Consider the following 14,836-nt stretch of genomic DNA (forward strand, 5'->3'; position numbering starts at 1 on the left):
TGACACCAAGTTGGGTGGGACTGTTGATCTGCTCCAAGGGTAGGAAGGCTCTACAGAGGGACCTGGACAGGCTGGATTGATGGGCCAGGGCCAATTGTGTGAGGTTTAAGAAGGCCAAATGCCAGGTCCTGCACTTGGGTCACAACAACCCCATGCAACACTACAGGCTTGGGGAAGAGTGGCTGGAAAGCTGCCCAGCAGAAAAGGACCTGGGGGTGCTGGTTGACAGCCAGCTGAACATGAGCCAGCAGTGTGCCCAGGTGGCCAAGAAAGCATCCTGGCTTGTATCAGGAATTAATGTGGCCAGCAGGAGTAGGGAAGTGATGGTGCCCCTGTACTCAGCACTGGTGAGGCCACACCTTGAATATTGTGTTCAGTTTTGGGCCCCTCAGTACAGGAAGGACATCAAGCTGCTGGAGCATGTCCAAAGCAAGGCAACAAAGCTGGTGAAGGGTCTGGAGAGCAGGTCTTATGAGGAGAGGTTGAGGGAACTTGGGGTTGTTTAGTCTGGAGAAGAGGAGGCTGAGGGGAGACCTTACTGCTCTCTACAACTACCTGAAAGGAGGTTGTAGCGAGGTGGGTGTTGGTCTCTTCTCCCAGGTCACTAGCGATAGAACGAGAGGAAATGGCTTCAAGCTGCATCAGGGGAGGCTTAGATTAGATATTAGGAAAAATTTCTTTACTGAGAGAGTGGTCAGGCACTGGAACAGGCTGCCCAGAGAGGTGGTAGAGTCACCATCCCTGGAGGTATTTAAAAGACATGTGGACATGGCACTTCAGGGCATGGTTTAGGAGACATGGTGGTGTTGGGTTGATGGTTGGACTTTGATCCTAGAGGTCTTTTCCAACCTAAAAGATTCTATGATTCTATTCTATGAATCACCCCATGTTGCTTGTGCTTATCATTGGTGATGTATGTTCAGAGGCTAGATAAGATCCTGTGCAAATGCTGTCCACTTCTGGCCTCACAGTAAGAGAAACTGCAGTGCATCCTCCCTGGCTCTGGGAGAAAAATGGCATAAGTAGGAAAGGTGGAGCCAATACACATTTCCAGCATTGTGAAAGTCTCATTGTACAATGCTTGTAGGTCACTTATTTTTTCCAAAAATAAGCTGATGACTTAAAGTTTTGTTCTAAACCAGAAGCTATTACAGTAAATTGTATTATTTTTATGAAGAAGCCCAGTTGCTGTATGTTTTATTTGCACCGATGGAAGAGCACAAAGCGGCAGGTAGTATGCTGTCCCAACAATGCATGTGTGTGGTTAGGGTACAGCTCTGCATTTGGATGTAAAGAAATTCCTGCCAGATAACAGCAGTACCAGGGAAGCCCACTGCTTGTGCATCATGTCATGAGTTACCTTGGTGAGCAAAACAGCATGGCATGGTTTGCTAAGGAAGTCTGAAAAACCCAGAGAGCAAAAGAGCACAAGAGCAGGGCAGGAGGAGAGTAAGAAGCAGCAGCTCCCATCACCTCCAGGGAATGAAGTCTCTGTTAAGGACCCTGAAGGTTGCCATCTTAGCACTGTACCAAGGCATTTTCCAACTGATTAATGTAAGAAGGACCTAATGCAGGAAAGAGAATGCAGGTGGGGGAAGAAGCTTTCAGGTGAGGGGAACAGCCAGAGGGAACTGATTGGTAGGTGGTGGCATAAATAGGGTATAGGACAAGGGCAAGGAGGGTAGGAAAGTCAACAGGGCTTTTAAAATGTAGTCCTCTTCCTCTCTATGCCTGTCACCAAGGCCTCATCTTTGTTGCAGGTATTTTAGCTTGGTGCCTGTGAGCAGGACAGCGGTGCCTGGCTGGCATGTCTTGGGGAGGTGGTTTTGCTATTAGATTTCTTGGCAGAATCTGAAGTTGGTGGTGTTTGCAGATCTCCCGCGGGCTGAGCCTGTGAGCTTTCCTGCCAACAAAACCTGCCTAATGGATCACATCAAGATTGGGAGTATCAATCTGATAAGACTGATTTACTGTGGGGTTTTTTTGTTTTGGTTTGGTTTTTTTTTGTTTTTTTTTTTTTTTTTGTTTTTTTTTTTTTGTTCCTGGCCTCAATAGACATTAACTTTTTGATGTATGTGTTTGGCCTTGCTATTGTTCAAAGTGGTGTACCTGAGCATAGTTTAAAACTAGCCATAGTGCTTTTGCTTTCTTTGACTCATACTCTTGTTGGTGTAATAGCATTAAAAGCCATAGCAGGAATGGTGTACAGCATGGGGCCTGAACCTCCGAGGGTAGGAACAGATATCAGATCATCAACTTAACGGCCTGAGCAGTTCCCCTGAATTACTCTCTGGTTTGCACAGCAGAGGTGCATAAACGTTATTTACTTCTGCTGATGCCACACAAGAGGGAATGAGGTCTTGCTCCCCCTTTAATGGCTGTGATGCTTCTGCACAGGTAACAAGCAACCAGCAGTAAAATTGTCTCCTTGCCAGTAAGGTCGGTAGCTGCAGCTCCAAATTCACATGGGGAAAACATGCAGGAAAATGCCAGTTTTGTGATACCATTCTTCACCCTTGAAGTGGCATTGAACTGGCTGTATGGAGTCTTTGCCAGGTGGGGAGGGAGAGAATCTTTCTTATGATGCCAAAAATCCACTCTGACCCTTTCACCATGTACTGAAGTAGCACTAGAGTTGAACTATAGAGAAAACACAATGATAATCAGAATGGCCGGATGTGAAATAATCTTCTCTGCTTTACTTTGTTTTTTGTTAGTATTCAGATAAGATTTTAATTTTTTCATTTATTACCTAGTGATCTTTGATGTTTACCCATGGTCTTGTGTTTTGTTTTTTTTTAAATTGATTTGATCTTGCTAGGTAGGAATTAAATACGCAATTATTCTTAGGTTAGCTGAGACAGAATAGTTCAGTTAATGTATGATTTGCTGACAATACTAATTGCTCGATTTGCTGATAGACTCCAGGAACCGTTGCAAGGCAAACTGATATTTATAACATGTGCCTGAAGCTGGCAGATGTTTAGGGAGAAGCAGCAGATAAGCAGGACTAGGGAATTTCAGAAAAAGGTAACCTTTTTCCTTTCTGGGTCATGCAGGTCTTGCCTCAGGCATCATTGCTAGAAAAATGAGGCCATTCTAAGATTCATTGGCTCAGTGCAGGATTTATTTAGTGACAGTCACAAAAGGTAATTGTGTGAGCATGTGCAGCCTGGAGTGTTTAACTGCCTCTGCGCCAGGGCTCCTGCAGAAGTATTAAGTAGTGTCTTTCTCAATATTTAAAACCCTGAGAATAGAGCATTAGCAAGCCTGCAGCATTGCTGTGGCAAAAAGATTGTGTGTGTGTGTGAGGGGAAGGGGCAGCGGAGCCACAGTTCAGTGCTCATTTTATCCCTACACAAAATGTCTGGGAGCATCATTTCTGGTGACTCCATCCTGTGGAGCAACAGCCCTCAGCAGCAAAACAGGTCCCTACGTGCCTGCCGGAAGGAGCAAGTCAGCCAGGACCAGGAAGAAAAGGGGATGGGGTGGATGTGCGTGTGTGTGAGAAGAGGACAAAAATTTCAGTTATTTCAATCCCAGGTGATTTCCCTTAAAAAAAAAAATCACAACTTTACTTCTATTATCTTCTTCTTGTCTGTTTTCTGTAGAGAGAGTTGTCTTTTCTTTCCAAGTTTTCCTCCTTTACAATCACAGTTTTTTCTTTTTGACACCGAGAGAAGAGGAAGAAAAGAAAGTACGAAGGAGGAAATGAAGGAAAAAGGATAAGCACAACCTGAAAAAGCATTTACTTTATCACTGCCTAAAAGCATGAAATGCCTCTTAAAATATTGTTTTTAATATAGAGGTCAAAGTAATTTTTCAAAAACTGTCTACCAGCTCAAGCAATTGCTTCTGTATCTGTTATACGAGTGAGTAACAATGAGATGGTAAAAACTGGCTGCCGCCATAATTTAAAAAAAAAAAAGTGATTCTCAGTCACATCATTTTTTGCTTTTGTATAGCTTCTTGATTACACATTATGGTACTGAACACTAGCTTTACTGACCTTCTGCGCTTTGGGTTTAGAAGCATGTTACTAGATTAAACTGTTTGCCCCTGAACACAGAGCCAGCGAGCTGCAGGGGCTGCCTAACCCTGCAAGGAAGCAGCACCTGTTGATGGAGTCAAGCCAAACCATCACCTGGCATCCTTGCCTTGCAAGGATGAAGAAGAAAAAAAGAAAAAAGACCAACAGAAAAAGAGTGGGTTTTGTTGTCTTTTGGTTTGGGTTGTTTGGTTTTGGGGTTTTTTTTCCTCCACAAAGCTGTGGTGAGGAAGGGAGCAGGTTGGGATGCCAAGGCTGAGCTTGCTATGCCACACCCTAGCCAAGAAGGACAACTTGGGACCATGACTGAAGGAAAAGTGAAGCTCAGCCAGGCGGTTGTTAGCAGCCAGGAGGGCTTCTGAGAACAGCCATCTCCAAACTCTGTTCAGGGTGGAAATGGGAAAGCACAGCATACTGATAATCAGGATCCGGTTTAAGGGCTAAAATTAAAAGCTATGTATTGCTGTAAAATGCTGAGTCTCAATTTTCTTGTGACATGTAGGATTCATTTCTGGGTCTTGTGGTTTATGAGATGATGGACTGTGTAACTGTTCCTCGTTTCTGTGACTAACGGCTCCTTTTTGGTGCGCGTCCTGGAACTCAAAGCAAGCAGTGTAATTTTTAATTTTTAATTCACAACTAATTATACTATTACAACTAGCTGTAATACTACAGCTAACATTATTCATCTTAGCCTTGGTCGTCCTTTCCCATTTTTAAATCCTACTTCTTCTGCACAGATTTAATTCTGAGGCTATTAACATTTTGATTACTGTTTAGTCATATTAAATTATGCCGTGGTAGTAAGGCTGTCCTGTCAACCACTATGATACCTACAATTAATTGAAAAGATAACTGGTAGTTTGATATGGAGGCTGTGCCTGGGTAGGACAGCAACCCCCTGAGGAGCCTGGTGGAGGCTCAAGTGTACCCTTTTTCCTTCCTCGCAGTAAGGCTGGAGACAAAAGAAAGGCTATAAACAGGAGCAGGACTTACACCCGTTACAAGGTTGGGTAGCTGTATGCTGAAGCATAATTAGGTATTTAAGGCCTCTTGGGTGACACAAGAAGGAGAAATATATCAGGAACAAGGAATCGAGTTACTATCAGATATTATGCTTAAAACCAAGTCCCCATCCCTACATGTTCAAAGGGCCTTGGGGAAACCTCACAGCTCCAGGGAACTGAAGTCATCATGTCTGAGTGCTTCAGCCCTGATGTACGATACCACAGCCTACCTGCATATGTGGCCTTTCTGTGGGACCTCTTTACCAGGGCATTTAGTGGTCCTTGAGGGTTGTGTGCCACAGGGTCTCCTAGTACTAGCAGGAAGGCGTTGGGGTAATTTCCAAATATACGTCACTCTTGTATTGAACAGCCCCCGGGAGCAGCTCCATGGATAATTACCTTTTTGGCAGCTGTTGCCCATGGCTGGGAGATGCCATGGAAGAACTGCTCGCCATGGACACGATGTGAACTATGCCTGCATTAATTTTTTTTTTCCTCCCAGTGCTGGGGTAGACAATGAGCTGTGATTTTCCTTTTCCATAATTATTGATACAGTGGCTGATAAATGCTTCCTTGTCTTCTCACCAGTCTCAAAGGTTAGCTTGTTAACAAGTAGGTTTTCAGATATTTACCACCAGTGTTCCCTCTGGGGCGGGGCAGGGTGTCTTCTAATAGTTGTTTGATGCTGTTCACATGGATAGGCAGCAAGACAACAAGGCAAATGATTGTGTCCTTTGCTGATCAGAGTCTGTAATAATCGCTCGCTTGGTGCTACACATTCAATTCCTGACAAACCAAAAGGCTTTTGCCATCTTGGCTGATGCTATTTTTACCCCTGACACATACCAGTTGGGTATGGTTATTTTGCATCTAATTACAGATGATCTTTGATATTTTTTTTAATATCTCCAGAGGCATACCTTTGGAGTGCCAGCAGCAGGCAATAGAATTTCAAAGCATTTGGGAATGCCAGTTGGGGCTTATTTATGTGATGATTGAACTGCCTGAAAGCTCAGTGCCCAGCAGAATGCACTGTGGCCTTAGAAGGAGGGAATTTTCTTTCCTGCCTACATCTGATGAGGAGGGAGGCTTGCATGATGATGGCTAGAGTTCTCTGGACTTAAACACCTCAGCACAATTTTTTGCACTTGCAAAAAGTAGTGTGTCCATCCTTCCAAGGAGGTCAGTGCATTTTCATATTGATTTTGTATATACTAACTTATGTTATTGCATGTAGAATACAACAGAAATTGCAAGTATCTCCAAAAAAAGAAACATTATTTTGTTTAACTAATATCCAAATATAATAGCATTAACTTAGGTTTCTGCTGATTTTGTTAGCTCTAGTGAACCAAACTGCGCAAACTGATTTGTAGTGTGGGTGGTTTTGTTGGCAGAACTTTATTTGACTGAAAAAGGGTATGACTTAGGAGCTGTGTTTCCAACATTAAATATCTTGTATTTTGGACATAGGCTCCATTGGTCAGTCCTGGGGCACAGTTACGCCTGCACATCTTCTGGACCTCAAGCAAGGCAGGAATGATTTACACATCTTTCCAAGCTATACAATCCTTGGATGTGGCTGAAGGATGGTTTCTGCTGCCAGTGTGTTGGGATCTTCCTTCTGCTCACCTTCCCAGGTGGTAGGCCTGGAGCTCTCAGACTCAGCTAGTCAGCTCCTTCCCTCTTATTCTTGTTCTTGTTAGTTGTTACTCTTCCCAACTTCTTCAGTTTGGGTTTAGCTGGGTCCTGTTGCCCTCTCCTGTGTGGCAGGTGAGCACAGGGAGGCTAGGAGAAACTGTTGGCTGCATTGTGCAAAACTAAGCGAGACTTCATCCTGAGGGAGTTAGCCCAATGTATATGAAGTTCACACATTATATAAATAATCAGACTGCATATGTTAGGGCACAAAAGCAGGAGGACAACATCAGAAGATATTTACCGCTTGCCTGAGGAGCAGTCAGTTTAGATGAAAGCTTTGTGGCCAGACTTTTCCAAAGACCTTGCTTGCATGGTTGAGGTCAGCTCTCATTTAGCCGCTGAAATTATCAGCGGGGCTTCTAGGCAAACTGACTGTTTTGGGTGCTAAACAGCTTTGGCAGTCCGGCCATGAAAGTCCTAGTGCTGCTGAGTGATAGAAAAACTATTGTTTATGGAGTTTCTCCAACAGGAGCAGACCTCCTTTAGAAACACGTGCCTAACACTGCCTGCTAAGGTCTTGAAAAACTGTTTCTGCCTTGCATGCAGGTAGTGCAGACTTGGAGATATATATGGACACATAGAGATAGATGCAGCTATGTGTGTATATTATATATCTGTAAAGCTCCTCAGCTGAGTGACTGCTGGAGCTGCGGCTATTGGAGCTGCTGAGCACTCAGGTGATATAAGATTGAATACAAGTAGTTAATGCTGTACACCACCTTCCAGCTATAAACAAAGCAAATGCAAGTATAGCACTGCGTCCTCTGGTTCTCCCCAGGAATGGCAAGGGTTTCATTTAAAACAAAAGAACAGAACAGAACAGCAAACTTTTTCTTCTCACTCTTGCTTTTGTTGGTTTTCTTTGTGTTCTGTTTTTAGCTTTAAAAGCCTGAAGTTTTCCTTACAATGAGTTGGGTGAGATGTATTTTGAGAAGACAATAAGGGTCTTATGAGGCTAGAGCTGGATCTAACGAGGAAAGACTGATTGGGATAGGGCAGAAACCAAATGGTCATGTTTCACTTATTATGAGAATTTCCCATGAAGAGGAAACTGCTGGGATTAATATTAAGGTCTCACTCGCATTTTGACTTCTTGAAGTCAAAGAGACAAGAAATGTTTGTTAAGAAATGAAAAATTGAAATACTGGTTTTGAGTTTTTGATATAGAACACTTTAACCCATTACATGAAATACCTGTAAAATATTTTTCCAAACCTCCTAAAGAAAGTTGGTCTGTTAGAAAATACGTAAACCCTCTTTCTTTCTGTGTCAAATACTTTAGGTTTAATTTAAAAATCACAAAACTTGGTATTACAAGCGGCAGTGAATGAAACCAAAGACCTTCATTGATCCACTTAGCAGTGAAGGATGCCCTGCCACATGCTGCCTAGTTTGTTTTAAGTCATGCACAAGTATGCAGGATAATACCGTGGATTCTTTTTTTTAATAAAATAATAGTTTTTTAAAAACCCTTCTTCATGCTGGTTTCACTATATGCACTAACCTAACCCAAGTTTTTAAATGAGTGCTTCTTGTAGAGACTATTTTCCTATTTGAAGAATGGAGTCAAATGTGCAAGCCAGGATATGGGGTTTGATTCACCTGATAGCTCACTGAATTTATGCAAAATAGTACTAAATAAGGAGAGGTAGGCAATTAATAGAGCTTTTTGGGGCTATAATAGGGAAAGCAGTAATTAGTTCTTATTTTCTGTATTGGTGTTCAATAGGAAGAGAATCACATGCAAACTTAATTCTACAGTGTGCCCTCTTCCTTTTCTGGCCAGCAGGAGGGGAAAGCAGTGTGATGGCTATGGACCCCAGCTGATCCAACTTACTCATGTATTTTGAGTATTCACAGCAAAGGCTTTCACAACAGCTGCCTCAAAATCGTGGCCTTATAGACCAGTGCTGCAAACCTGGGAACTGATGGTCTGCAGGCTAATTCAAGGTTTTGGTGTCATTTTGATTAGAAAGCGAGCAAAGCTGTACCTGATTGCAAGCTAATGTAGATATCATGTAAATAAGCAGTACTTGGAACAGGACTACTGGTGGAAAGGCCCCTGGAAGGCTGTTGACTATATCTGCAGGAGAATCTGCAGGTTCATTAATCACTTATGAAAATAAGTTTTCTTTTTTCATGAGCTAGAAGATATATTTATAATTAAGACAAATTAAGATATGGTGGTTCTACAGCTTTCTTTATGACAGTAATGGAAAGTCAGAGCTTTATCTCAAGAGTATACCCATGATCCATTGGGAGCTGAAGCAGGCACTGAGTGATAAGGCCATGGCCTTTGATCATCTGTCAAAATTAAATCTTGCTGAATATCCTCACTGGGTGAAATTCAGCCCCTGGATATATAGGTAGTTCTTACTAAAGACATGCGTCTGAGAGCTAAACATAGCTATAGGAGTCCTAGCCAAGAATATCCGATTCAGGGTATAAAAGTGAATTTTTGCTATCACAATTACGTGGAGGGAGTGGTATTGTATCAGTGAATGAAGTCCTGCAGAGCTCTGGTAAAAATTATCTTTATGGAAACTATTAAATTGGGTTTGGCCATCTCAGGTTATTTTATTGTTATACCTTTGTCTCTGATCACCCAGAACAAAGTTTACAGACTTTCCAGGAAATTAACTGAAGATCAGTTACTGTGCTGTCTTCCAAATTTATGGCTCTGCAACTAACTACAGACCCAGACATACCGGTGATAAATACTCTCTTGTGTCTTCTAGCCCATCAAGTAAAAATCTGCTTCCTTGAGAGCAGGCAAAATGAAATTGGTGCATTACAAACAAATTTATTAAAAGGTGCGTTTAATCGTTCATGAAAGATGAGGAAACATCAGTGCTTAGTAGGGAATGAGATTTTTTTCCTTTTTTTGAGTGTGAATGTATCTGAGAAACTCAATAAGAGGATCAGCATGGAGTAAGTTTACCTTCTGAATGTCAAAAGTAAAGGCCAGACCTGGAGCTGATTAATGGCCGCATAATCTACCTGTTCAGAATCAAGAAGCTGTGTTGTAGCTAAATTATTTTTAAGGTAATTTGGCTTGACCTTAGTGAGGGCTAAGTTCCCACAGACCATGGAAAAGTCTATCAATCTCTGGCTCTGGAAGCACTTGGGGGTTTCTCTTAATTTATCATTGTAAATGCATTTGTTTGTGAAATCTCAAGGCAGGCAAGATTTTTTTTTTAAATCTCTTTTTAATAAATAAGACTGTAACAGCAATGATGAAAAACTTTAAACCTGGGATCTGATTTCTATTTCTACTTTTTGGCATCACGTGCCCCCAAAGCATTCTCAAGAGCAGGCAGTGAAGCTTGTGGTGCTTGGGGGCAGTGAGAAGAGTGATGGTGGCAGTGTTGCTGATGGGGCCCTCCTGGCCACGTAAGGTCATGGTCCAGGAAAAAGCTCAGAGGTGACTCTAGTCATTCTGGCTGATTTGGGCCACTGTGCACTGACAAACTCAGTTTAAGGGGCAAAATGGGTGCCAGGGTACAGTGTTGAGTTCCCCAGAGGCAAATGTGGAAATCCTTTCGTCCTCTTTAGTCTGCAATAGGAATGATCCAGTTTTTCCCTCTGTGTGAACTTTTGCTTGGCAAGTCACTTTGTCTTGCAGCCTTTCTGGCTGCAGGTAAGGATAGGTGCTATGATGGGGTGAGAAAAAACTCATGGTCACCTTAGAAAGTAGCTGAGGAAGGTTACTCATCTGAAAGGTTTTGCTTGGAAACAATTAAACCAAAGCAGGGACGTTTCACTAACTGGTGCCTACTGAATAGCAACAGCACTTACTGCATGTTTCAAGCCTTCACCATACAGCACTGTACTGGTCCTTCATCCACCCAAACTCTAAAATTTTATCATTTGTTCCTGACCCTCCTGTCATCAGTTGCCAAGTAGCTCATCTATCCGATGCCTGTTTTGTACAGGTGTGGACTGGAGAAGTAATAAAAGCAAAATGCCTCCCCCATCACTGCGGTGCCAAGAGAGATCCAGGTACCTGGATTGCTCTAAGGCTTCCCATCCCTGCAACAAGTCGTATTGTTTGTGTAGGTGTTGATTCCAGCTCTTAATTTCCTGACTACAGCATAGGTTTGGGCCAATTTTCTTCATGTGAATAAACATGGTGATTACTAGGCATGAATGATGCATTTTAAACTCCACTTTGTGGATTATTTTTGCATTGCTAAAGATGGCATAAGAGCATCCCATGGCTGTTTGCACACCTGGTTCACCCCTCAATTATTTGCTCAAGGGCTGAGGATCTGGTATAGTGTCTATTTAAGAAGATGCAAAAGCTTCCAGTGGTTTCAGTGAGCATTGCTCTCAATTGAAATTCCTCTTGTCAACAGTCTTTGCTACTTTCCTTCAGCAAAATATTGTCATTTTTTAATATGGGGGATCATCTGTGTTCTTTCACTGTAGCACTGCCTGTGTTTACCCTGTTGCTTTGCTTACAGTGTTTTCTTACCAATATTTAGTTTGTTCACTTTTCCAATAAATTCCTCTGGGAACTGCTCTTTAGGGCCACGTTTTCAGTCTGCTCTCTCACCCAGCAAATCCAGCCACTATTTTTTTGTCCAGTCAGTTATTCTGCCTCATGCTAGTTCCCAGGTTTTCCTCCCCTTTCTCCCCCTTCCTCCTCCCTCTGTGTAGAACAGTGCAGGGATCTAAAGCACAGGTGTGATCTGTGCTGTGCCTTTGTTCTTTCTCCTTTTCTGCTTTCTTTATTGTCTCCTCCTGATATACCCCTGTAAAGGAAATAATAAACAGAGAGGGAGCCAGGGAAGGAGGCAGTACAGCCACACTTCTAGAAAATAGGAAGGCAAAGGTACTGGGTAATGGATGGTAGTTTGACATACAGTATCTGAGCTCTCCTTACTTGGTTTGTTGCTTTGTCCTAGGCATAACTGCCACACTGTCTCGATTTTGAAGGTGGATGAAAGGGTTCACACAGCAAAACCAGCCAGTTCTAGCTTTTGTGTTTGCAAAGTGAGGCTTTGAAATGTAAACCAAAAGCTGAGGGTACCAGAGGAATTTTGGGGCTCCTCTCTCAGAAACAACAGGTTGAAAAACAGACTCCAAGTCAAGATTTGTGTTCATTCATTTATTTCAGTGGGTTGTGGTTCTAAAATAGGCTTGGGGTTTTTTTATGATGATGTTCTGAATTTTCTTTTAATGGTTGACTCGGCCACATTGGACACCTTCAAGATTTGTCTGGACAGGGTGCTGGGCCATCTTGTTTAGACTCTGCTCGTCCTAGAAAGGTTGGACTAGATGATCCCTGAGGTCCCTTCCAACCTGCGATTCTGTGAATGAGAAGTTTCCAGGGACACTTCAGTACAAATCTGCTCCTCTACTGTAAGAAATTATTCCTGATTTGTTTTGGGCTATGGAAACCAATTACATGAATTTTGCACAATGACCTGTTTCTCCCAAACAGAGGTAGCACTTCTGGCCATAAACAGACATACTTTTACTTCCAATTAACTGTGTGGGTATGTAAACTGCTTTTTCAACTTGAATTCAATAACCAGAAAATAGTTGGGACAAAGAATCAACATTTACAGTTAGAATACAAGACTCTGACCATCCTTATTCCCTTCCTCTGCAAGCCAGCTGGGTTTATGAAAACAGACATACCCTGTCCCATTAAATCATAACAGGCTTTATTCCTTACCAGCCCTAGGCTCCAAGCTTTAGGAAAGGGATACAATACTAACTTCCAGAGTTAAACTTGACATAACTTATGGTTTAAACTTCGGCGGTGTTTTTGTTCTATTCCAGATACTCAAGAGCTGGCCTGCAATCCCTGAACCCTGCTGAATTCACACCCTGGTGATATATAAATGTTAAAGGGATGCAACTGGTAATTCTGCCCAGCTGTTAAACTGCCTTCTGTAGCCCTATTTCTAACATCTGCTCTCAATGTATGTGTGTTACCTTTTCCAAGCTACAGTAAAAATGCTTTAATCTTATTATTAGTATAAAAATAAGTTGTTATTATTAATGCTTAAAGCAATTGTTATCTTCTCCCCCTGCCATTCTGCTATGTTAATATCAGTATTTCTAAAATGAAGCTTTCTACATATGAGTCAGGCCTCCCATGTCATTTGTTTGAAAATCCTGAGAGCATTTTCTTGAATAAAAAATGAGCAGGGAAGGAAGTAAGTCTTTTATTTACCTTCGGATTTCCATCCTTTAGGACTTTCTTACTTGGTGTTCTCAGGTTGCTGCTGCAATTAGAAGACTCAATTGGTTTTAAATGAAAGCTGAGATTCCTGCATTCCCCAGGAGCTGTAGTTTTCATTAAAACCACCACCTAATATCAAGAGACTTGCAATTAAATTCCTGAGCAGCCAGCACAGTTGCAAAATGGTTTGTAAAGCCAGAGTGGGATAAATACATTGGAAGAGCAAGCTCTCAGGTGGTGTAAGCTGCTTCAACTGCTTTTGCTTTAGCTGAGTTCTGCATGTTTGCTGAGAGGCATGGCACTGCTCAAACCAGATCTAGCCAAGGGTAGATGCAGCCACAGTGTATGTATTTGCATGTTGCCTGTGTGAAGGAAAAGCTGTATAATTGCTGCACAAGAACTTCTGTTAATCCATGTGTGTAAGGGCCTGGCTGGAGATGAAAAACTTGGACCATGAAAGCTTCAGTTGCATCTTCTGGAACTCTTGGAAAGGTTAAGCCTACTGCAAAGCTTTTATTTCCAAGAAGTAGTAGCATTGCGAAGGCAAAACCCATAATACGTGCTGTGTCTCCACCCTTCAAACTCAGCTGAGCAGAAAAGGAGCGCATCATAACAACTTTTCTCCCAGTTGCTTGGCTTAGTTCAGTGATCTTAGAGCAATATGGGAGAGGTTGTGCCTGCCAGGTTGGGATGTGGACTGATATCTAACGAGCAGGACGGAGCCTATGATTTGGCTGGGGAAGTGGGGAGAGGTTTTGCTTCGTTAACTGCTCTCACATCTTGCACAGAGAAGAGCAAGAAAGTTGAAAAAGAGCAGCCTAGCAGAAAAGTGCTGGTATATTGATAATGTAAATGCATGGGTCTGTGATCCAGGGGGCCAGATGCATCTTCTCTTGGTGCCCTACTGAAGGGTTCAAGCACAATCAGGAGTTTATTTGAAATTGTGACAGTCAGAAGTGAGGAGCACTGGTAGGCTAGAAGGAAGAGTCATCAAGAACCCAAAATTAATTACAAAACAGATGCAGTCTTTGCTATTTTGGGCTGTCTTCTCCTTCAGTACCTTAAAAAACAGAGTATTTTGGAGAACCGAAAGCTCGTACACTCACCACAAAATTTCAGGTAGATTCTTTCCCTACAGAGTTGGGGGGGTGGGGGGTGGGGAAATCCTTCCAGAATTTGATCAAGAGAAAGCTGTGCAGGGTTCTGTGGTCCTCTCCCATTAGCCCTGGCTGAGAAGGTGCTCAGGCAGGTCCCTGTCCTTTCCTCCAGCTGCAGTCTGCTGAGCTCCCATCTTCCCACAGGTGGTGGTCCTTGCAGCGTTGCCACACAGAAATTTCAGAAAGGTGGGTGTCTGTTCCGCAGGTAGTTGCTGTTTTTCCCCCTTTTAGGTGCTGGAGTGAAATGAGCTTTTCAAATGAGACCAGTATTTGGAATAACTTGTGATTTCAATTGTAAACAAGCTCGGTGTGATTATGTAGCAGCAGCTGCTGGAAAACAAAGTGATTTATCCGACAGGTCCTATCTCTAGGTCTAGCAGGCCTAGAGACGAAGCTTTCCTGGGAACAACCACTACTGGACAGCAGCCAGGTTCTTTTTTTGGGGGGGTTTTTTGTTTGTTTGGTTGTTTTTTTTTTTCCCCAGAAGCAGTGCTACTTTTCTAACTTAAAAGCAAAACCTGTTCCTTTGCTCCACATCCTGCAAGTCTGCAGAGGCAGTGTGAAGGAAGATGGGCAGAGGCTGGGAGAACTTTCATCTTAATGGGGCTTTTCCATGTGTGCGAACATCCCGGGATGGAGCCCTGTCAGGGGTGGGAAGCTTCAGAGCCCATGGCAGTGTGCCGTGCCAATAAGGGGATGAAACAATAGCTGCGACACTGAGTGC

The 14,836-nt window shown here is 42.8% G+C and overlaps 1 protein-coding gene across 1 annotated transcript in view; it reads left to right on the forward strand.

Annotated features, from left to right (window-relative positions):
- Positions 1–14,836, forward strand: part of BTBD3 (BTB domain containing 3) — a 156,345-nt gene that overhangs the window by 98,334 nt on the left and 43,175 nt on the right. The window contains exon 9 of the mRNA XM_075088242.1: positions 12,550–12,631. The gene's annotated coding sequence lies outside the window, so the exon portion shown is untranslated. The remainder of the gene's footprint in view (positions 1–12,549; positions 12,632–14,836) is intronic.

The sequence above is a fragment of the Phalacrocorax aristotelis genome, chromosome 3 (genome assembly GCF_949628215.1).
Source record: "Phalacrocorax aristotelis chromosome 3, bGulAri2.1, whole genome shotgun sequence".
NCBI lineage: Eukaryota > Metazoa > Chordata > Aves > Suliformes > Phalacrocoracidae > Phalacrocorax > Phalacrocorax aristotelis.